This window comes from Lissotriton helveticus, chromosome 4_1 (assembly GCF_964261635.1).
Source record: "Lissotriton helveticus chromosome 4_1, aLisHel1.1, whole genome shotgun sequence".
Lineage (NCBI taxonomy): Eukaryota > Metazoa > Chordata > Amphibia > Caudata > Salamandridae > Lissotriton > Lissotriton helveticus.
The window spans coordinates 910,194,344-910,219,496 of NC_136063.1; positions in this window are offsets into that span (position 1 = coordinate 910,194,344).

Below are 25,153 nucleotides of genomic sequence, written 5' to 3' on the forward strand. Positions count from 1 at the left end.
GCAAAACATCCCATCTCTTCTTGAGTTTGTCAGAGAGTCTTGAATCATGCCTTTAATGGTCTTGTTGAATCTCTTGACTAAGCCATTAGTCTGGGGTGGATAGGGGGTTGTGAATTTGTAACTCACACCACATTCATACTTTATGATATTGAAGTATGTTGAGTCGGGCCCTCTATTTGAGGCCACTTCTTTAGGAAACCCAACCCTGGTGAAGATGCCAAGGAGGGCCATTGCTACTACAAGAGCAGTTGCAGTTCAGAGGGGAATTGCTTCAGGATATCTAGAGGCATGGTCCACTACCACTAGGATACATTTGTTTCTAGATGCAGTAGGAGGGTCCAGGGAATCAACCATGTCAATCCCTACCCGCTCAAAAGGAGTCCCAGTCACAGATAGTTGAATTAAAGGAGTCTTTGTAGTTGATCCTGTCTTGCTACTGGCTTGCCAGGTTGAACAGGAGTGACAGAATTTATTAATCTTCTCAAACATCTGGGGCCAAAAATAATGGGCGACTAGCCTTTCCCAGGTCTTAGTCTGTCCCAGATGTCCAGTGAGGGGAATATCATGGACCAATGTAAGAATTAATTCCCTGTATGCCTTGTGGACCATTTCTCTACTGATTTGGTATCCCTGGCCTTAGCATACAAGAGTTCACCCTCCCAGTAGACCCTATGAGCTCTACTCACAGCCCCCTCTTTTCGCATGGCATCTTGCTTCCTCAGGCTCTCTAGGTTGGGCACACCTTTTCCTCTGTGCACAGGTCCTTTCTGGACGGTCCCCTGCATAATTAAGCTCTGTCAGGTCAGGCCCAAAGCTCCTCAACTGCAGTTTCCTCCTTAGGCATCAGGACATCTTCCTCAGAAGTCGTCTCCCCCTGACCCATGGGCTTCTTGGAAGCTGTACCACCAGGCGTCAAGATCTTTACTTTTCTTGGTCTCTTTGCCTAAATGTTTAGGCCCCAAGTCCTCTTGACTACCCTTCCTTGCAGCCTGTGCTCTTGTAGTAATACACACCCATTCAGGCAGGCCCCTGAATATGTGCAGGAACCCTCTTTTCTATTTTTGCCCATGCAATCATCTCCAGATTATTGCCTAACAGACATACATGTAACTGGTAAGGCAGGAGACACAACCCTGTTCATTGGTCCGGTAACCCCTGTCTACTCTAAGCTAACCACAGCCAGTGGATGTTGCTTAGTCTCATTGTCAGCAGTGACAATTTGGTGACTAGCACCAGGAATGTACTCCTCTTGGGAAACCAGTTTGGCTGTTACATTGATAACACTAGCTCTGTATGCCTAATAGCTTCTTCTTTAATCCTATTGATTCTAGGTCTCTGCCTGTACCTAGACAGGTTGTCAGGGAGAGTATCCAGAGGTTCAATGTCTACCCCACTTTGGAAAACAAAATTAGCCTCTCTGTATCCTCTGGCCTCTCCAGAGTACACACCCATTTCCATGCTCAAACTGGCTAAACCCTTGAAAGTACCGCCAGTGGGGGACCTCTTGGTGCATGGTGGATCACCTCTCTTATGCCCTTGCTGGCCACAGTCAAAGCATGTCCAGGCCTCTTTGGGATCCCAGATTTTATCCTGATACACCTTTCCTTTGGACTGGGATGAATCTTGGGCCCACCCTCCTTACACGATTGTTGGGGTCCTAGAGAACTACTTATTTTGATCTATTTCTTCGTAAGTGCTCACCTCTTTCCCCTGCTACGAAGTCTGAGCACCCTTCTTGGGGTCACCTCCTCCTTGGGTCTTCTTGTTGGATACCCAGGTTCTGACCCATTTATCTGCTTTCTTACCTAACTCAGCAGGAGGAGACAAGTCAGAATCTACTGGATGCTGTCTGAATAGCTCTGTGGTACAATTGCTCAAAATGTTCTCCTTCATAATTAAATTATACAGCTCATCATAAGGGTCCACTTTGTTACCAATGATCCAGCCCTCCAGTGCTTTGACTGCGGAGTCAACAAAGTCCACACAGGTTTGGTCCTGCCTCTTCTGTTTCTCTCTGACCTTTACTCTGTACTCCTCTGTGGTGAGTCCAAACCCCCCCAATCAGTGTCTCCTTCAGGTGTGAATAGGATTCTCATCAAGGGTCAGGAGTCAATCTCTGTCCTTCACTGATAATAAGTCCCAAAGTAGAGCGCCTCAGTGTTGGTGACCGAACCTCCTCATTCTGCAAGCTCTCTCAAACTCTGCAAACCACTTGGTTATGTCACCTCCATCACTAAACTTATGGACAATCCCTTTAGGGACCTTGGAGGTCAAAAGACTCCTCTTCATCCTTGTTAAAATTGCTGCCACAATCTTTTGGAAATAGTCCTATCTTAGCCCTCTTGATCTTAAGGGCTAGTCTCCTTTCTTCCAATTACAATTTTTTCTCCTCCAACGAGAGCTCATCAAGCTGATCATTGAAGTTTCCTAACACCCTACCAATGGTGGGTATTCTAGAACGAACTCTATCACTTCCCATTGGTGTAGGGGGTCCTCCCCTTCCCTGCAAACGTCATCGAGAAAACCATCAACAAACAGCTGACAGCCTTCCTGGAGACGAACGGCTCCCTCGAAACATCGCAGTCCGAATTCGGAGCGAACCACAGCAATGAGACTGCCCTCATCGCGGCCACCGACGACATCCGGACCCTGCTGGACAACGGAGAAACCGCCGCCCTCATCCTGCTCGACCTTTCGGCTGCGTTCGACACGGTCTACCACTGCACCATGACAACCCGCCTCTGCCACGCCGGGATCCAAGGAAAGGCCCTGGAGGTCCTTCCTCTCCGACAAAACCCAAAGAGTCCGTCTCCCGCCCTTCCTCACAGAAGCCATCAAGATCATCTGCGGTGTACCTCAAGGCTTCTCCCTCAGCCCCACCCTCTTCAACATCTACATGAGCCCCCTCGCAGCCATCGCATGCAAGCAAAACCTCAACATCATCTCCTACGCCGACGATACCCAACTGATCCTCTCCCTCACCAACGACCCCACCTCCGCCAGAGCCAGCTTCCAGGACGGAATGAAAGACATCGCAGACTGGATGAAGCTCAGCCGCCTGAAACTGAACTCAGACAAGACGGAAGTCCTCATCCTCGTCCCATCCATCTCCCCCTGGGACGACTCCTGGTGGCCCCCTGCTCTGGGCCCCCCACCCAAGCCCACGGACCACGCACACAACCTGGGCTTCATCCTGGACTCCTCCCTCACGATGGCCAGGCAAGTTAACGCAGTTACCTCCTCCTGCTTCAACACACTCCGCATGCTACGTCAGATCTTCCGCTGGATCCCCACTGGAACCAGGAAAACGGTCACCCAGGCCCTCGTCACCAGCCGTCTGGACTACGGGAACGCCCTCTACGCTGGGACCACCGCCAAACTACAGAAAAGACTCCAGCGCATCCAGAATGCCTCAGCACGACTCGTCTTGGACATCACCCGACACAGCCACATCTCCGCCCACCTGAGGGACCTGCACTGGCTCCCAGTCAGCAAGAGGATCACGTTCAGACTCCTCACCCACGCACACAAGGCTCTCCACGACTTGGGCCCCGAATACCTCAACAACCACCTCACGTTCTACACGCCAACCCGCCAGCTCCGCTCCGCCTGCCTCGCCCTCGCCACCGTCCCACGGATCCGCAGAACCACCACCAGAGGAAGATCCTTCACCTACCTGGCGGCCAAGACCTGGAACACCCTCCCCACCCACCTACGACTCACCCAGGACCATCTCTCCTTCAGGAAGCAACTCAAGACCTGGCTTTTCGAGCAGTAGCAGCCCCCCCCTCACCCAGCGCCTTGAGACCCTAGCGGGTGAGTAGCGGGCTTTACAAATACTCGATTGATTGGGGAAGTTCTGTGATTTAGGATAAACAGTCTCCCCTCATCAACTTGGGCTATTACTGAATAAAGTATTTATAAAACGCGTGTTTGCTGAGGCGTCTTGGTGCTAAGATAGGTTCATACTACTCTGCGTATTTACTTATTCAAGAGCGCTTAGGAAACAGCCAGGTCTTAACCTGTTTCCTGAAGATATTCCTGTTGGATTGCAGTCTCAGCTTTGGGGGGGAGGGAATTCCACAGCTTTGCGGCTAGATGACAAAAGCTCTTATCACCCCATTGAGCCCCTTTTATTCTGGGCACGAGTACCAACCCTGTGTTGGCGGATCTCAGGCTACGCAGAGGATTGTTCCAAGAGAATAGTTTTTGGATGTCAATAGCACCACCTCCGTATAGCGCCTTGTGCACTAGGCAGAGGGCTTTGAATTTTACTCCTTCGGGGATGGTAAGCCAGAGGAGCTGTTTGATGCTGGTAGATGTGGGATGGTATTTTGGAAGAGCGACCAGCACACGGGCTGCAGCATTCTGTATAGATTGTAATTTTGCAATTTGACCTTTGTCTATACCTAGTTATAGCGCATTCCTGTAGTCGATTCGAGAAACTAGGGCTCCAATTACCGTTTTCCTTAACATAAATGGGATAAACGGCAGGATTTTGCGCAGAACTTTCAAGGTGCAAAAGCAAGCAGAGGTTACTTGGGTGATTTGCTTCCCGAGCTTTAATTTGCAGTAAAATGTGAAGCCTAGATTCTTAGCTTTCATCACTGGCTATGACCACATCCTTCCTTCTTCTGCTGTTTGATCAACAAAGGGAGGAACGGTCATTCCTCTCTAGGGTTTCAACCTCAGTCTTTGAGGGCCTGTTCTAGGTCCTCTCTCTTAGATGCTGCTTTAAAGCGAATACCTCTAATCTTGCGTAATGCCCATAGGTCATTGATCTTCAGGATGGCGAGAACAGAAGGATAAAGGCTCAGGACTTTCTCCATTATACACTACTTGTTTTATAAACTTATAGCTTCTAAGAACTTTTAAAACATGTTCCTAACTTTACAAAAACCTTTTTAAAACTTTTAATGCAAGTGGAATAGGGATGTAACACAGGACCATATAATTTACTATTAAATCTAGCTTTAAGAAAAATGTAAAAAAAAACGTTTTCCCTTATGCCTTGAAAGAATGTAAGGATTTTTTGTGCACTGGAATAACTACTTAATGACAGGAGGTACAAATGAAACAGGTTTTAAATCCCACTGCTAAAACACCAATGTTGCAAGGTGGAGGTAGTATGTGATATGGCTGGTGGGCCTTATCATGTAATACTAACCCAATACACAAAAGTGGCCCTCTGATTCTCTCACAGCAATCCTTAGCTCAAGCCTGGTAGAGTGGCATTAAACAATCAGGCTTACTTAGAGCTACATGTGTAAAGCATTTCATGCACCTGTTCATATACAGAATATCGACAACTAAAATATCCCCATACTACAATATCGAGTTATAAATATAGATGTCAAATATATCAACATTGTATCATTATAAGTGTAAGTACAAAAATATCAGCACAAATAATTGATGTCATGAATATAGTTGTACAAAATATTCTTTTTATATGTATACAAAATAAAGTAATACATATTAAATATCTTAAAATTTAAAATGAATAAAATAAAAAAATTGATTATACATTTTAACAAATATAACAAATAAACGTAATTTAAAAAAATGAAACTCACATATATAATAATTAATATATATATTTCCTTTAGAACAATTTTTAAACTAATCATTTTAATGGAATTATAAAGTTATATAAAAATGTAACAAATACATGTATATATATACATACACTTCTTTCTCCACTTTACCGGGGGCCTCCAATTCTGCAGGGCGGGCTCCAAGACAGGAATGGAGAATCCTGTTATTTGAAAACACACGAAAAAACGGAGCCCACAGCTTCTGCTCCTTTCATGCTGAGACTTTTATTTCTCACGATAGCGTGACAGCAAACAACTCTCAACACCTTACGCGTTTCGATGCACAGCGCCTTGCTCACAGGTGAGTTGAATTTTAACTTTATTTATCACCAAGTGGTCATGTGATCCATAGTTCTGACCACAGTTCCCATAATGCATTCATATTCGAATTTTGAAGCTGGGCTTGACATCGTATCATATTGTGCATTTAGTGGCGTTGTAATATTGTCAAAGTCCAATTATATGCACTCTTTTCATATTGCATTTCAGGACAATTATTTAAAACAGCATAGTGCACTTCGCTGCCATACAAAAGGATACTTGCTTGAATTTAAAAGCACGAAGTCCGTCAGAAAGAGGAACAACTCCTCCTTCATTTCCCTTTCGCTGATATCCACACCAAATAGCTTGGAAATCCATTTTGGCTGGTGTTTCAAAGCGCGAGTCATGCCCCCTCGATTAAATATACACTTCTTCCTCCACTTTACCGGGGGCCTCCAACTCTGCAGGGCGGGCTCCAAGACAGGAATGGAGAATCCTGTTATTTGAAAACACACGAAAAATCGGAGCCCACAGCTTCTGCTTCCTTTCATGCTTAGACTTTTATTTCTCTCGATAGCGTGGCAGCAAACAACACTCAGCATCTTCCCCTTTTGACGCACAGCGTCTTGCTCACAGGTGAGTTGAATTTTAACTTTATTTATCTCCAAGTGGTCATGTGATCCATAGTTCCGACCACAGTTCCCATAATGCATTCATATTTAAATTTTGAAGCTGGGCTTGACATCGTATCATATTGTGCATTTAGTGGCGTTGTAATATTGTCAAAGTCCAATTATATGCACTCTTTTCACATTGCATTTCAGGACAAATATTTAAAACAGCATAGTGCACTTCGCTGCCACGCAAAAGGATACTTTTTTTTTTTTTTTTAAATCTTTATTTATTAAATTTTTCCTTGGTGAACAGCACAAAGAAGAAACAACCACAGAGGTCACACTTGTACATATCATAATCGTTTGATGAACGTATAGGCACTATACATGGGCGAGTGGCAGCCCGGGCATACATCTGTCACATAGGAGAACTTATGCGGTACCTCGGAGCAAACAAAACATAGCAATATGCAGTTATGGACATCCACATAGATAGGTAACATGGGTAGTGGCATTTAGCAGTCATACTACTGATAACAGCATCCCAAAGTCATTTCAAGAAAACATACCCTCGCGATATCAAGGCATGAAGAGTGTAGCGTATGCAAACCCGTGCTTAAACTCCTGTCCTGGCCGTGTACTGTGATGGGCCATGTTTTCCCCATATTCTATCCCCTACAGGATCCCGTATCAGTGTGCTACGGTGTGCCTCCCAAAGCGTCCTCGACGAGGGTCCCGTCTAGGTGATAGTTATAGCCGCACCATTCAACTGTCGGCCTCTGAGTCCGTAGATGCCGTCGTGCTTCGCAACAAATATAGCTTCAGTGGCCCCCAAATATCCGTCGGTCTGCTCTGTACTGGTGTCAATTCGGCATAAATAGTATTCTGGTCTTGACAATAAACCAAGTCATCAAGCCATTCCTTAAATTTAGGAGCCCTACCCCGTCCCCAGCGACAAGCAACTCGCCTCTTGGCTAGCAATAGTGCAACATCCGTGAACTTTCGAATAGACTTAGGTACATCCCGAGTGTATCCCAATAGCATAATCAGCGGGTCTCTGTCAATTGCCCCGGACGTCATAACCTGTAGCGCGGCCTGCACCTGCGTCCAATAGTCAAAAACTCCTGGGCATTCCCAAGCTAAATGGAAGAAACCCGCCCCCGCTGTATTGCAGAGGTCGCATCTATCTGTATCTGCCAAGTGAAAGTGCAATTTTCTCACAGGTGTATAATAGAATCGTTGCAAAACTTTGAAGTGAATGATCTTTAGTCTACTGCTAGGCGCAATATGAGCCGTGACAGCACAGCAGTACCGCCATTGGTCGTCAGAAATGTCCCGGTCGAAGTCTACAGTCCAATGTCGCCGCGCCGAGCTCTCTGGCCCTTGGCGCCTCGACCTAATGGCAGTATATAGTCGGGATACAAGATGGCGGCCGTCCGATAAAAGCATGGTATGCAGTGGCAGGACCGCTTTTGGTTCCTCCGGAAAGTCGGGCAACACATCCCTCAATCCCTGTCTAAGGCGGACATAGTAGAACACCTCCAGCGGCGTGGGTGTAACTGCATGAAACAGCTGTTCCTTGGTACGGAACCGTCCATTGATGAACAAGTCCCCCCACACGGAAATTTTCGCGCGCCTACACATCAATCGAAATCCCGTTTCCTGCAAGAGCGATATGCGAGGGTGGTACGAAAGAGGGAGAATCGGGGAATATAAGTGCGTGGCACCAACGGGCCTTACTATCCTACTCCACGCGTCAATGGTGCGAGTGACCGTGGTAAACGGCGTGTCTATGTCCTTGATCGTACCCAGTAGGAGACCATTAAGAGGGAGAGGACGCGCGATCCAATCCTCTGCAGCAATTTGCGGCATGCATGGCGTGGGTTTCACCCAATGATACGCGTATTGCGCCTGGGCAGCGATGTAATAAAGTTCAAAGTCCGGCACATCAAAACCTCCTGTCTCATAAGGCTGGGTAATGATGGACCAGCGCAACCGAGGTTGTCTGCCTCCCCAAAAAAGACGTAGGAGCTCCGAGCGCAGTTGTTTAAAGAAAAAGACGCCAGGAAAATATGGTATATTTTGGAATAGATATAAGAATTGCGGTAGCACCACCATCTTTATAAGCGACGCCCTCCCTGCCATCGACAGCGGTAAAGCCTTCCAACGCGTTATATTATCAGCTAATTTTGTGATGGCCACTCCATAGTTCGATCTGAGTGTCACGTCCTTGTCCAGAGATATTACAATACCCAAGTATCTAAGATCTGTATCGCACCATTCGAGCGGATAGTCCAGCTGGAATTTCGTAACGGCACTTGTGAGCGGGAAAAATTGGGACTTCCTCCAATTGACATGTACTCCTGACAGTCTTCCAAATACAATAAACTCCCGTAAAATAGGATTAAGGTTGGTTTGGGGATGTTTCACATATAGCGTAATATCATCTGCATACAGCGATACTCCAATTTGGCGTTGAAAGCAGAGAAAGGCACTGGCTCTGTGCAGTTGTCGGATTCTACATGCCAAAGGCTCAATTGCCATAGCAAAGAGTAGAGGGGAGAGAGGGCACCCCTGCCTGGTGCCCCTCGTTATTGGCATCGGGGCCGATAATAATCCGTTAACGACCACTTTGGCAGACGGTCTGGTATATAACAGCTCGATCCAATTAACAAACAAATTAGGAGATAGCGGTCTATATGAGTCCGTGTCCGTCGGTTCTTTACCCGGTTTCAACAAGGAGGTAATAACCACCTCCCTCATCGATCCCGGCAGTTCCCCAACTTCCAGCGACTCCTCATAGACTTCCTTAAGAACCGGTGCCATGATATCGATGTAGCACTTATAAAACTCAGCGGGGAGTCCATCTGACCCCGTCGCCTTACCATTGGCAAGCAACATAATTGCATCTCGGATCTCATCAGTCTCCAACGGTGCACTAAGGAACTGTCTATGCACATCGCTGAGCCAGCACAGAGCAATATCATCGAGAAAACTTCCCATATTTACCTCGGTAGTTTGTTGAGAAGTGTACAGTTGCTGATAGTGTAAAAGAAATTCCTCCTGAATCCCTCTCGTATCCTGACAGCGTACGCCGTCTGTCGTAACTATTTCTAATATGTTGGCACTGAAGCTGGGCTTTCTCGTTATGGCGGCCAAGACCCTGCCAGGCCGTTCCCTTTCGCAGTAACGCCGCGCTGTCCAATACTTTCCCTTAAACTTAACCTCTCTCGCCGCCTCCTCTTGAAACTCGGAAAGTTTTACTCTAAATGTATTATGTATGTCCGAGTCACCACCTCCCGCCATCCTAAGTTCAAGCTCCTTAAGCTCGCGCTCCAACCTGCCCAATGTCCTGTGAATGTCTTTCAGTATCCCCCCGCCCTTGGAAATGCAAATACCCCTGACCCACTTTGAATGCCTCCCATACCATCTCTACACTATCAACTGAATCCTTGTTCCTGGGGAAGAACTCTTCGATTTCGTCACCCAACTCTTTACTAAAGACTGTGTCCAGTAGCATAGTAGGGAGCAATCTCCATGGAGGTTTTATTCTATCATGACCCGGAATCACCAGGGACAACAACACTGGGCAGTGATCTGAATACATTCTGGGCAGGTGCGTTACCTTATCTATTCCCGTACCCAGCTTCCTAGACACAAAGCAGTAATCCAATCTAGCCCACGTGTTAGCGTAAGACGTAAAGTGCGTGCCCTCTCTATGTGCAGGATGTGTGTATCTCCAACTATCCACCAGCCCCGCCTCCTCTATGACGCCCAGGAGCACATCCCTCGCCTGCCTGTTATATTGACCACAACCATCTGATCTATCCATACCTGGTACCAGTGTAACATTAAAGTCCCCCCCCAAATAATATGTGTAGCACCCGCTACCAACACATGTCCCCAAATCGTGGTGAAAAATTCTGGTGTGTCGTCATTCGGAGCGTAGCAGTTTACTATAGCAACAGTATCTATGCCAAGCCTACCCCACAATATTACAAAGCGTCCATCAGGGTCAATAACCTCTCCCAACACCTGATAAGGAATTGATTTTTTGATTAGAACAGCAGTGCCCCTGGAGTACGAAGAATATGAGGAGAACTTTCTGACTGAGGCCCACTTACTGGCATATTCAGGATCAGATCTAGGGCAGAAATGCGTCTCTTGTAACAGGGCTATATGTACATTATGCCTATCCAGATAGGCAAGGATATTTCCACCTTTTCTAGAATCATTAATGCCTCGCACGTTCCAGGACATTATCATCAGTTTACTCCCCGCCATATCAGCCATCATCATTGGCAGCAGCCGCAACAATACTTCCCCCCACCCGTACTTCCCATCGCCCATACGTGCCAGTCCATACATTCCAAGTACTTTGCAATTTCGTGTGGATCCTCTGTACAGTGCAACCAAACTCACATGCTTCCCCCCCGCCCCCTGACCCCCCCAACTAGCTCAGGCATACCCCAGACCAACACCCCGTCCAACCCATGTACCCATTTATGTCTCATGCAGTCTATCACCTTCCGAGTACTCTCCCTTGCAATCAGCCAACTCCCATCCCACCCTGCCCCCTCAAGTCGGTGAGTCCAACTCTTCGTAGTCTGCATCATCTGAATCCAACAAGGGCTTTGGCCAGATACAACCCCATACATTCCCCCCCCACCCACCTTCAAACTACCTACGTGCAACAATTCCAACTCTGTGCCCGCCCCCCCTCCACCCACTGAAGTGTCCCCAAATCTCCAGCATTCACAATCCCCCCCCACCCATCACCGCTAGCAAACCCCCAACCAGCCGCAGTGTAACAAACAGTGTCATAGGGGCACACCCTAGTAGGGTCAACTAAGGTACACACTTTAGCACCCCCTGCTCCTCGTCCCCAGATCTGAAACCGCCCTTAGTGGGGCAAGCCAAAGGGAGGGGGTTGTCGCCTGGCATACTTTACCACCCATAGTCCAATGCCGTCTTCATCATTCTTGATTGTCCAAATTCGCAGTACCCCAGCAGAGTTTCGAGTGTGGTGTCAAGGGAACAGCACGCACCCCAATCCCAAACTCAAGCCACAGCAGTTTAGGAGAGTTCTCAGCAATTCAAACATGCAGATCAGTCCTCCTCATTCTCCACCTCCCCATCCACGTGACGATTCCCACGTTCGCGTCTCAATGTTTTGAGGAAATCTTCCACCTGCTGCGGTTTCAAGAAGAAGTACTGTTTCGCCTGATGCGTGATCCGAAGTTTAGCCGGGTACAGCAGAGCATAATCTATTTGTAGATCCCTTAGTTTTTTCTTCACGCCCAGAAACTTTCTCCTTTGGTCCTGGACAATTGGCGTGAAGTCTGGGTACAGTGAAAAATTGACCCCATCACATGTCAATTGTTTAGCAGTTCTTGCAGCACGGAGTGCAGTGTCCCTATCCCGATAATTTAGTAGACGAGCAATTATCGGTCGAGGCGGGGCCCCTGGTTGGGGCTGAGGGCCAAGGGAACGATGTGCACGTTCAACAATGAACTGTTTGGAAAAAGCATCCGCTCCTACCGCCGTCTGGAGGATCCGTTTCACATATTCCTCCATACGCCCAGTGTTCGTAGACTCCGGCACACCTACCACACATATATTATTTCGGCGACAGCGCGCCTCCAACTCCTCGTTCTTTGCAGCTATCACTTTGAGGATGTTATCCATTCGCGACAGTCTAGTGGCATGGGACGCGGTGGCATCATCATTATCTGAAATCCGTCTCTTCGCTTCCATGAGGCGTTCCTCGTGAACATCCATCTTCTGTGCAATAGCGTCCATCCTGGAGGAGAGCCGATCCACCTTATCCAACACCGTCGCAAACCCTAGTTTCATCTCCTTCAGTAGTAGATGCATGTCCGGTGCAGCCGCACCGCTGCTAGGCCCCGCTGTCGGCGGGCTCGAAGCCCCATTTGAATCTGTCCCCGTCCTGACAGTCTTTTTCGAGGTCGGGGCCTGGTCGAAGGATATTTTTGGTTGTCGAGTATCTTGTCGGCCCATGTCGGCACCTCTCGCTGACTTTTCCGCAGTGAGCGTAGAAGTACGATTGTTCCCCCCTCGCGGTGAGTCAGAAGTCCTGGACATGTAACGCTCCGACCTCAGCGTTCAGCTCCTCCGTCCACCAGGACTCTCTCCAGCTGGGTCCGCAGTTCTGTCCACACTCCACCCCTGCCGCTAGGTCCCGGAGATTCGTCCGGTTGCAAGCCTCACCATGCGCTGTCCTTGCGTGTTTCACACTCGCAATATGCTGTATCCAGTACTGCGGGTACACAGTGCACCAGGATCTGCTCCGTCTCCCCGGTGTCACGCACTTCCCAGGATCGGCGCCTAGTATCCGTCGCGCCCTCTGGATCGCCAACAACCCTCCAGAAGCGTGGTAATTGCACCTTCCCGCACTGTTGCGTCAGATCCACGCTAGCAGAGATCGTCCAACTCCATGGGCAGCCTCTAAGCAGTCATAGCTTCACCGCACCAGCTGGAATCAATTGCAATGACCACGCCGTCAAGTTCCAAGTGCAGGGCCAGTAGCCACAGTCAATCTGGGGTCAGTGTGCACAAAGTACTCTCGTCCTGGCCTCGCGTAGGCCCGTCTCCCGTTCGCGCCAGCAAGTCCTGCAGTGCTACCTATCAAAGCGCTAGCCGTAGAGATCACGAGCACACACTCAGGATCTGTCGAGCAATCAAAATCCTAGTGTAGGACACATACTTCATTCACAATCAGCGTCGCATCCGGATTAGCACAAGGGGGCCGCCGATCAGTGAATGTAATCACAGGCCGATCCCTGTCCCTCACACGCTGCTCCAGCGAATTCCCTCGCAGCAACTTAAGACAGAGTGTAGGCCTTGTATTGTGCCTCCTATTTTAACCAGTCAACAGGAGGTCGTTCCCCGCCTGCAACACCCCCCCAGGGTGCGGCACTGCAAACCTCCTCGCTCGCACCACCGAGATGGATGGGGGGGGGTCCGTAGATCACCGGCAGGGGCGCGAAGACTATTTAACAGCGCCGGGCGTAACAACGCCTCCGGCGCCTCTTACCGCAAATCTCGCCGCGGTCTATGTCGGACTGTTCCCGCTGCCTTGCGCCTGCCGCAAAGGGGATCGTGGAAGCTCCTGCGCCCAACGGTCGCGGCCTACACACCACGTGGGAGCCTCGGAGTCTCGTAGCAACTGTGTCCCATCTCGCGCTCGAGCAGACTTCGCCTCCACAGCCCGTGCTTCCCTCACGTCGGGATATCTCCGCACTCCGGTGCCCGAATCTCCTCAAACTCACAGCGAGTGACGGGTCAAGGGTCTACTACACTCGCTCCAAGTTTCAGCGGCATTGGAGGTGGTTAAATCAGGATAAATAGCGGATTTCGGCTCAGGCTGCAGGAGCCTCACAAAGGTGCGGCCATGCTGCTCGTGCGCCCTCTAGTGCCCACGCAAAAGGATACTTGCTTGAATTTAAAAGCACGAAGTCCGTCAGAAAGAGGAACAACTCCTCCTTCATTTCCTTTTCGCTGATATCGACACCAAATAGCTTGGAAATCCATTTTGGCTGGTGTTTCAAAGCGCGAGTCATGCGCCCTCAAATAAATATACACTTCTTCCTCCACTTTACCGGGGGCCTCCAACTCTGCAGGGCGGGCTCCAAGACAGGAATGGAGAATCCTGTTATTTGAAAACACACGAAAAAACGGAGCCCACAGCTTCTGCTTCCTTTCATGCTGAGACTTTTATTTCTCTTGATAGCGTGGCAGCAAACAACTCTCAACACCTTACGTGTTTCATATATATATATGGTCCAGTAGAAGGCTAGTGGTAGCTGAAGCGCGTAGGCTGTCCTAATTTTGCTCACTTTGCACAATGATGTGGAAATAAACCAATTTTTAAAATCAGTTACCTTGCTGTGGTGCTGTGACTTTCGCCAGGACTGAATAACTCTATACGGAGGCGAGGGAATCCCAGAAAAAAAAATATATATATATGATCCAAACGTCGCTGATGCAAATCACGGAAATCCTCATGGAAAAACAGCCACCACGGACACTAAATTGCTTCAAAAAGCAGTATTTATTTAAGCATAATATCGGCAACTCACTCCGACGCGTTTCGGGACCTAGTCCCTTGATCACAGGTGATCAAGGGACTAGGGCCCAGATGTAGGTAAATCTGATTTACCGACTCTAGAATACCGAATTTTACCGATTCGGTATTCTAGATTCAGTAAATCAGATGTAGGTAAAAATTCGGTAATATTTACCGAATCTGTATAATTCGGTAATTACTGAATCGGTATTTACCGATTCGGTAATTGCCATTGATTCCTATGGGCCTACAGGCCCATAGGAATCAATGTCAATTTACTGATTTTGCAAGGGGAACAGGGTGTCACTTTGACAACCTGTTGCACCCCTGATTTTGGCTTGTGTGCCATATGACACACAAACATGCCCTCAGGGCATGTATGTGTGCCACATGGCACAGGTGTACAAGCACAGATGTGCATGTACACTGGAGATCGTTATTTACCATGCACTTGTATTACATGGTAAATAACGAATCGGTAATGGCCTGTGGCACTGTTCGAAGTGCCACCTACATCTGGATTTACCGATTCGGTAAATTTACAGAATCGGTATTTTACAGAATCTGTAAATTTACCGAATCGGTAAATATACCGATTCTGTAAATGAAATGCCCCCTACATGCCAAACACCAAATACCAGTCGGTAACGGCCGAAATCGGCTGTTAACGACCGGTATTTGGTGTCCTACATCTGGCCCTTGGTCCCAAAATGCTTTTTGAAGCAATTTAGTGTCCGTGGTGGCTGTTTTTCCATGAGGATTTCCGTGGTTTGCAGCAGCGATGTTTGGATCATTTGAAGGTTTGCCTCCTTTTCCACGGACCGCTGTCATAAGTGGCCGGGACGTGGCATTCTCGGCGTTTGCCGAGTGTGGGAGTTTGAATATATATATATATATATTTACAAAACCATTGAAATTCCTCTGTTATAGTTAGTTGTACTAACTGTAACTCTCGCAACCGCAATCCACTGGTGATGTCACATATTACATCATTCATGACATGGTCAGTGACATCACTGATGACATCACCGATGACATCTCAAATGACATCACTGATGACATCATCCAGTGAATGTGATTTGGTTCCATGTTTAAATATGTATTAGAAATATAGCAATCTGCATTGAAAAATGAGTGGATGTATAAGTGTCTAGAAGGACGATTTAGTAGCAGTGTGATTCACTATTTACTTGACTAATTTATAGTGTTTCACTAAATATATTGGATAGTGATTAAACTGTGTGAATATCTGTATTACTTTCTCAATTGTTGTGTAAACTGCTGCACCAGTTAGTTACTAGCTACGTGAAAGTCTATATTAGTTATTGGTTAGTTAACTGATTATTTGTATGGGAGAGTGAATCTGTGTGTAGTTCGGTGGGGTGTTTGTGACTGCCCAAAGATGTGTCAATAGTTGATTCAGTAGGTGTATGATGTTAAGAATACATGTTATAATACTTGTTTAGGTGAGTGAATATGTATAAGGATGAGCTGATGAGCAAATATATTTCTCAATGGTACATGTCCCAAAACTAGAATAATAAAAGGCAGTGTATATGACATATGTTGTATATAAATAAGTATACATAAGACTCAATGATTGCATGAGTGACTGTATAGATAACTGTATGCTTGTAATAGTAATTTTATAGCGCACTAAGTATGAGCTACTATCTATATCATTAAATGAAGTGGTGTTTGTATAAGTGTGTAGCTCAGTAAATATAAGTATGATCCATTGTTTGCATAAGTGAGCAGGATGACCGCATAAGTAAATAGGATATGTGCTGGTGTGTAATGTCAATATAGGTGTATAAGTATATTTCATAGTATTCTATTGATCATTGACAGCATGTATGAATGAATCTATAGATCATTGATTACATGTTTGTGTGGACTTAAGAATGACTGAGTGGGGTTTTAGATACTTGTATTAGTGTATAAATGGATTCAAATATGGTACTCTATATTTTACAGTGAGTGCTGAAAGATTATAGTAGTGTATGATGAGGTGTATCTGATTGTCACATGGATGATGTCATCAGTGATGTCATCAGTGATGTCATTTGAGATGTCATCAGTGATGTTATCAGTGATGTCACTGACCATGTCATGAATTATGTAATTTGTGACATCATCACCAGTGGATTGTGGGCGCGAGAGTTACAGTTAGTACAACTAACTATAACAGAGGAATCTCAATGGTTCTGTATGAGTGAAATGTCCAGCTAACTCTAACATTCCTAAAACCTATGGTTTTTTCAGTGAATTTCTAAGGTTTTTTAAATGCTAATTCCTAACTATAACCTGCGTGAAACTTATGTTTTTTTCAGTGAATTTCAAAGTTTTTTAAAATGACAATTTCTACTTATTATGTTGACCACTTCCCCATATTTTCAACCAGAAACCAAATCTGCAATGCTACCTAAAAAATCAGGCAATAGTTCCACTTACCACTAACAAATTAACATCAACATTTAACTACTGTAAGAATGTCGAACATGTACTACGTGAATTACATCGAACTCACACCCATGTTGAAAGAGCAATATGTCTTAGAGATTGTAATTATACACTTCCGACACCCAACAAAATCACAATACTCAGCGCCACTACCACTACAACGACCCCCACGGACCTCTCCTTCCTACTACCTCAGAGGCAGCACAAAACAGTACTACAGACCTTTCCAAATTAATATATCTCCTCAACAGTACACTTGCTCAATCTACAGAGATGTGGCAACAAAGTATGTATAAGGGAAAGAACTCGAACATCAACAATAATGTACACAACGCTAAGACTACCGGTGAAATACTATACACAATTCACTATAGAAATCAAAAACTTTTCAGTGTGTGCATATACCATTGATACGTGTAGTGTACTGAATAGTGGAAGCAACAATATTATCACAGACACTAGGGAATATTTCGGTCATGTAGCTGTGTTCCCCCCCTCCTTTGAAACAGAAGCAGAGTGGGCTAGTCCAACGTAAACAACGTCAATGTAAGACTATAAATAATTAGTCTATGTCGTGGGCGTGGTTCACTTCTGCAAAGAGAACAGCATGCACCGCAGCGAAGGTCCACACCCTGCCACGTGGCTGCCGCCATGACCACGTGCTTCCTTGATACAGGCCGATTGCGAACTCAACGCCACAGCATCGCAGACTTATGTCTGTATCGACTAGTGGTTTCCATCAACACTGCAGACAGCAGGGTTCGCAACTTAAATTCAACTTTGGATCTAAATTTGTCTTCAGTATCTGTGCTGAGAAGTGCCTACAATCTATTCTGCGGTCAGTAGAGTTGACAACTTGATACCAGTTGAATTCAGTTTTGCATCCACACTACGGACAACATTGAATCCAGCCTTGCTTTATTTAAGGCAGAGACAATTGTACTGTGTCCTCAGATTCTATTAACTGTGCAAAATAGCATTAATCCATCTTTGTGTTGACTACTGCCTTCAATCTACACTGCGTACAACAGGGTTCTCAACTTCAATTCAGCTTTACATCAACACTACGGACAGAATTGAATCCAGCCTTGCTTTATTTAAGGCAGACACAATTGTACTGTGTCCTCAGATTCTGTGACAAAATAGCATGCTTCGATCTTTGCATCGACTACTGCCTTAAATCTTCACTGCGTACAACAGGGTTCACAACTTGCATTCAGCTTTCCATCTATACTACGGACAGAATTCAAGATATCCTTGATTTATGTAAGGCAAAGATTATTTTCTTAAAGGATGCCACAAAAAACATTCCTCAATGACTGTAGTGAGTTCTGTTTTCAAATGTACACTGCGATCAAAAGAGTTTACAGCTTGATACCAGTGGCGCATAAGCACCACAGACAGCATTAAATTCAGCCTCGATTTATTTAAAGCAGAGAAAAAAATTGTGCTGTTGCACTGCTAGTATGTGCAAACACCTTCAATAGCTGCATCATCTGAATTATGATAGTGGAGAAGTGTGGCTCAGTGGTTAGAGGCGGCAGACCCGGAAGCTGAGATCGGCCGTGGACCAGGGTTTGATTCCCCGCCTCGGCGGGTCTCGGGCTCTAAAATTCCATGGACTCGATAATTCTCGCTCCGGTGCCTACTCGACTCACGGGGTCACACTCTGCGACTCTGGGCAATAGCTTGCTTAATCTCCACTACGGCCCCTCGCGGCGGGATGCCTGGCTTTCACCTTGTGGATACCCTGCCGGGGTATCTCACAGGGGAATACCAGGACGGGTTCCCTAAGCAAGCGCTTAGATACCGTGTCGGTGATTTGCGCTATATAAATACATGTACATTTACATTTACATAACAAACAATGTACAAGTTTGCGCCAAAATGTACCTTCACCACCAGCAATATCAAGTACTTCTGGAGTATCACCCTCAACATCGCCACCAGACATACGTCCCCAATTTGTGAAAGTTACAATGCACTGCATGAAGAGGAATTGTGTAATTTGTTATGAGATGCAATCAGTACACCTAGTTTTCAAAGCAATTGATAACCAGCAATGCTATTTTTTTCCCCCTCAAAGTTCATATACTCCAGTATGCAACAGAGAATGATTTCAGTGCAGCCGTTTCAGACCACGCATCATCGCAGGGTGAGCACACGATAACCACCAGACGTACCACTAACTCAGTACACCGTAAGTAAAAGCCACGTGCCCTTGTTAAAACTAAATTCAATAGTCAAAACACATTTTTACCAGTGCGGTCTGCCTGGATCACGCATCATCGCAGGCTCCACACAAACCGCCCCTACCTCAGTGCACCACAACTCATTAACTCTTTAAGATAGAATCTTCTGTGTATTATTTGACATACAATCCTCCTACCTTTGTACAGCAGAAGTCATAAACCGTTCATGATTAATTATCTGTATATTATATCATGATTACTATTCCACTTGTTACCAACAACAACTTAATGAAATGGAGTCGAGCACACGTGCCCGTACCCACTTCAACTATCTATCTGTGTCTGTGCATTTATTGTGTTTGTAAAATGCTGCTCCTCTGCCCTACCACATTATATTGTTCTATAAGTAGCGTATGCAACCATCTTACCTGTGACAGTAAGTGTGGGCTATTCCTCTTTTTTTTAGCATATTTAAATAGCGCAAAATCAACCCAAAACTAATACATTTTCAGGCACGCGTACATTACGTCATTACTCTACAATAACAGGGTGTGGATGCAACACTGAGGCTCAAAAACTGATTTCCAGCACCAACTTCTACAGTGTACCTGAAAAACCACATACGTATATATATATATATATATTAGCTGCCATTAAAGTGCCAAAAACTGCAACTTAAAAATTTCACAGTCCTATATTACTACACCTACAACACTCCACTGAATATATAGCAAAGATTCATAATCGCCAAAATGCGTCATGTCCACCATCTTTTATGTATGCAACAATGAACGGACATAGAGTCAGTAATACCCCGTACCTTACATGTTGGCCAAGTTGTGGGACTTTACAAATATAATGACACATTTCTTTTTAAGACACGGGTGACATCAGCACTACAAAACGGACACCCGAATCACTTGATTTCTCATATAGCTCACAACGAGACCACGCCCATAGCTCTGGAATCATGGTACAGAGCCTCGCGCAGCACTAGCATACGTCACACCAGCCCACTCCACTTACCCTTTCAGGAAAATATAGCAACGAAACATGGCCCAGATTTAATTGTAGTGATTTATTACTTGCTTGTTGTCAGAACGGTACACACACACTCCCTCATGGCTGGTATACAGCCACACCACACCCATCCAGCACCTGCGTCACAACACCTGTGACCCTACCAATAAAAAAGACGGGGCGCACATGCTCTACACCATTTTAGAGTTGCTCCCATCCCAAGCGCTGTGATGTCCCGTCCTAGTGATTCAAACGCCTCATGTAGGCCCGAACCACCTAGTAGGGGGGCCCACCACCATGTGCGTGGCCACTTTGGTCACTAAGTTAGTAATATCAGAAGCACTGAGTGGGTAAGGAACCTGCGATGATGATGATGGGAGCACGAGTATGTCGTTAGCCATACCGATATCAAGACTCGGCACCATATATGAGACTTCTTGGTGGCAGAGCGGGACTACATGATGCAGAAGGTGTCCTGTCCACGAAAAGGTGAGTAGTGAGGCCTCGGTGTGCATCGGAGGGAGTCGATAGGCTTCTGCAGACTGGATACAAGAAAACGACGCAGCAATTTAGACAAACGCAGTCCTATATAGTGTATCAAATTACATGTACATTTTTTTTTCCAATAGCAGAAACGTTTTTATAATCGGTCAAACGTCCAGAATATAAACAATACAAACAGTTTTTTTACATGTGAGAGGGAACGTGTGTGAAAGGCCGATGTTACTGAACTCCACATTAAGATAGTTACAATTACCAAATATAACATCTTTCTTTTACTATCTTTTAGATGTAGAGCTTCAGGGTGCAATATATACCAGCACGTGGTGAAAAACACACTGGTGACAGAAAGTTGAGCTGTGAATATTCTTTAAAGTCACTCTCTCACTTCCTCTCCACTTTCATAAAATCATTACACACAATGTTAAATTCCTTTTTATCTTACAGGTTTTGTTTCACAAATTGGCATCCGCCCCAACACCTCTAAAACTCAACGTTTGAGGATTCTGCGGTGACAGAAAGTTGACCTGCGAATATTCTTTGCAGTCACTCTCTCACTTCCTCTCTCCTTTCATAAAAAAATTACACACAATGTTGACTTCCTTTTTATCTACAGGTTTTGTTTCACAAATTGGCGTCCCCCCAAACACCTCTAAAACTCAACGTTTGAGGATTCTGCGATGATGCATGTCCACCATAACAATGTCTGAGAAGGCTGCTACGACATGTGGTGCACCCTCTTTGAATCACACCAATGGCACAGAGTGAACAAAAAAGCTTCTTTCCAAAACAACGACAAGTCATCTGTGAAAGGAGAGAGTGGGTAGTGTGCAGCAGCTTTACTGCATATGAATGTACAATTACCTCCGAGCAGTGACAATAGATAGATTACAACAGTCCGAGATACAAATCTACAAGCCCCTTATGCCACTTTTGTATGTAGTATACTATGACTAACTCTATATACTATATTTCAGATCACTAAACAGAGGGTGCACTATGAGCCAGCACATACTTGGACACACAACCAATGCAAAAGGTGAGCTACGAGTATTTTCTCCACTATTAACTGCTCCATATATATTTTCACTCTCTCACAGGTTTAATGTTGTTTTCTCTCTCTTTCTCTCTCTCCCTCTCACATCATTTCTCTTTCTCTTTTAAAGTTATGGACGCTGTTGTCCACTGTGCCGTGACCAACCAAAGCTGAGTTCAAGTTGTGAACTCTGTTGGCTACAGTGTTTACACAAGGTAAGCAGAGCGACCTAGATATACAATGCCTCCGATTAAATGCTTTAGAAATGAAAGACCTTATTTACAAGCCTTTGCGCCACTTTTGCGTCACTTTCAACATGAGAAAAGTAACACAAAACTTGAGCGAGTCTTGTAAATAAGCCCTAAAGAATATTGTCCTGCATAATGACTTGATCTCTCACCTAATTCTGTCTCATCTCTGTATCATTTTAAAGACCTGTTGATATGTAATGTAAATCTGACGCAATAGGCTCTTCCATACAGACAGCGCTTGAACGCAAACCTTTAAGACAAGTGAAATGTATCAGGCACACGTTAAAAAAAGGAAATGTCTTCAACTGTTAATTTGACTTGTAATGTTTGACCTCATTTAGTTACATCGATCTAATTTTAAACACTAATTATCTTTTTTGTTCTGCAGATTACCTACCGTACCTCTATTGGACTCCATATCACATTTTGTTTATTATATTGTTTTGTTAGTTATGTTTCTAGTAATTTATTGTATTGTTATCTTTAAGTTACATTTCCAGTTATTTATTGTTTTAATAAAAGTTAATTTTAAAAAAGTATGCACGTCTTTTTTTTGGAGGGGTGAGGGGGGGCGTAAGCGGTCCCTAATAGAAATATTTATAATCTGAAGTATAAATCTGAGGCTAACTCTTTTTACCAGATCTTTACCAGAGTCTATACCTATGACTTACGGTTCCTATGGAAAAGTTTAAAAACTCCAGCACAGTAACTTTTTTCCATTACCAACATAGTGTGGTGAACATCTAACCTCTATGCTCATTTAAGTGTTCTATGAACTGTTACTATGGTAACAGGCAGAAAGCCATTTGGGGGTAGAGTTAAAACGTACTGGCTGTACAAAAACCCTTATATTAACCCTGGATCCTCTACAAGACCAAAAAGGAAAGCAAGCTAAAACAAAAAACTGTGTACCAGATTTACAACCCCCTTTCACCACTTTCGCATCCAAGGCCCCCACTAAAAAATTAGAAGTGTGTGGGCTTTAACGACCCTCCTCAAGCCCCGGGAACCACCACCCCCGGAAATGTGTGTATTGTGAGAGACAGACTGCGTGACCCTATGTCTAGAGCCCTCGAGAGCCCTGGAGCTCGGAAGGCCCGACGGCCGGCTCATGTAGTGTCCCGGGGTGCCTACCGCTGTGACACTGCTGTTTGCTTTGAGAGAGCGGGAGGGCTCCTGCCCTCCCATAGCAGATTTAGTTAGCATTTTGAAAGACAAAGCAGAGAAATCTGTTCTCACTTTCAAAATAAAAATCAGATTGCATTTCCACTTACAAGTTAGCATCTCCCCCTGCGGAAAAGCAATTCCGACTCCCGAAGAATGCGGAAAGCCGGCGGGACAGTGGGGGCATTGCAGCTCCCCTCATTATCACCAACATTTGTTATAAGACCCGGGGATAGGGTCCCTGGAGATATTAGAAATTACTAATGGGGGCTATTTTTTTATGGGAAAATTACAAGTCTGGTGTGTACCCGCATGTTGCACGACTCATAATCTGTAGGGTGCACGACTCCAGCGCCTTTGATGCACAACTTGTACGTGTTTAGGACTCGGCATTACTTTTCCAATTCACGAGCTACTAACATACAACTCCCCATGCATTAGAAATAAATATTTCAAACTTGCACGTGTCCTCATTACTCCTCGTTTTGGACTGATATGATAGTATAACAAAAGAGTGTTTATGAGTTCCACGTTACCTGAGGTGTTCTAAGTCCATGTTTTGGGTTGTCTAATTATTGGGGGTATGGAAGAACCAATGAGACACTGATTGCTAGTCTGGTAGGGGATTTTGGCTACTAAGGTGAGTTTTGGAACACCCTAATTCACTGAGGCTCCAAGTCTCTATGCAGAGTTCTGTGTAGGAGCAGAATTCCTGCGACATGGCGCCCAATCATTGGTGGTCCTATTACATGACGCTTGAGTAGTGCTTCTATCAGTCCTTAACTCCCTTCACTATTGTTTCCGGATAATAGTAGTGTCGGACAAATCTACCTATAGTTACATAGGTCATTCAAGCTTGAATCTTTTCAAAAGGTTTCCTTTTGAATTACTACCCAATTGTGCTACGTAGTTTTTTGTTGTTACTGTGTCACTATGGCTGACGTTGACATACCGCAACATAGTCGAATTGCGGTTCGCAATCATTTGCAGGCTTATAACGTCGGGTTAGAGGGCATGGCAGTTATTATGGTAAGCTTACCCTTACAAAATTTTCTATTCGTGGGTGACCTTCCATGCAGTGAACGCAAATACTGGTGTGTTGACACTTATACTCCTACTGCCGTGCCACAGGAATATGTTCCATATAGGATATAGGAAGCTCCGATTAATATTTGGCAGCACCGGGTTTGATTTAATGGCGCCCTACCCCACACTTTGTTAGTCTCAAGCCTAGGTCCATTGTCCATTCCAGGCGCTACCTGGACTGTTTTGGATGAATTTAAACCGCATCCTCGACATGGAGCGGTTCCCGTTGCAGATTAACAGCTGCTACATGCAGTCGCAATTAGTGTAATTAGGTCGTTGGTGCAATACATTACCCGCATTCTCCCGGGCGGGGCCCCGGTTGTTGCGGTGCTACCAGCCGGACCAAGCGGTATGAAGCTTAGTGCTGTTATGGTTAATGCAGTGATGGGCAAGCGCCCCCAGGATAAGGATGATATGCCTTTCTGGCTTGCCGAGAAATTTGACCAGCTGGAAGCTGTATTTCCTAACACGACTCCTGTTGAAAAGCACAAGATTCTGACAATTAGTTTGCCTAAAGACTTGATACCAGAGGCAGGTGAATGTGAGTCTTGGGGTAAGATTTTTGCGGTGGTGTATACGCGGTGCTTTGGCACTCCGTCAATGACCGTCCTACCCTCGGTCATTAAACGTGTTCAGGATGAGCACGGGCCTGAGGCAGCGGTTGAATTGGGTATGCGGTTCTGCAGCAGTTTTGACGTAGTTACCGATCTCGTACTTGTGAATGTCAAGGGAGATGCGGTAGGCTTTCAGGTGTCTAATGCTTTGTAGGCTGTTCCCAATGCCGATAAACCCCACCAGTTACCGAGAATTATTACGGCGGTTTATAAGACCGTGGGCCGTAATAGTTTGGGTGACAAGCCTTTCTCTACAAAGGAGCAA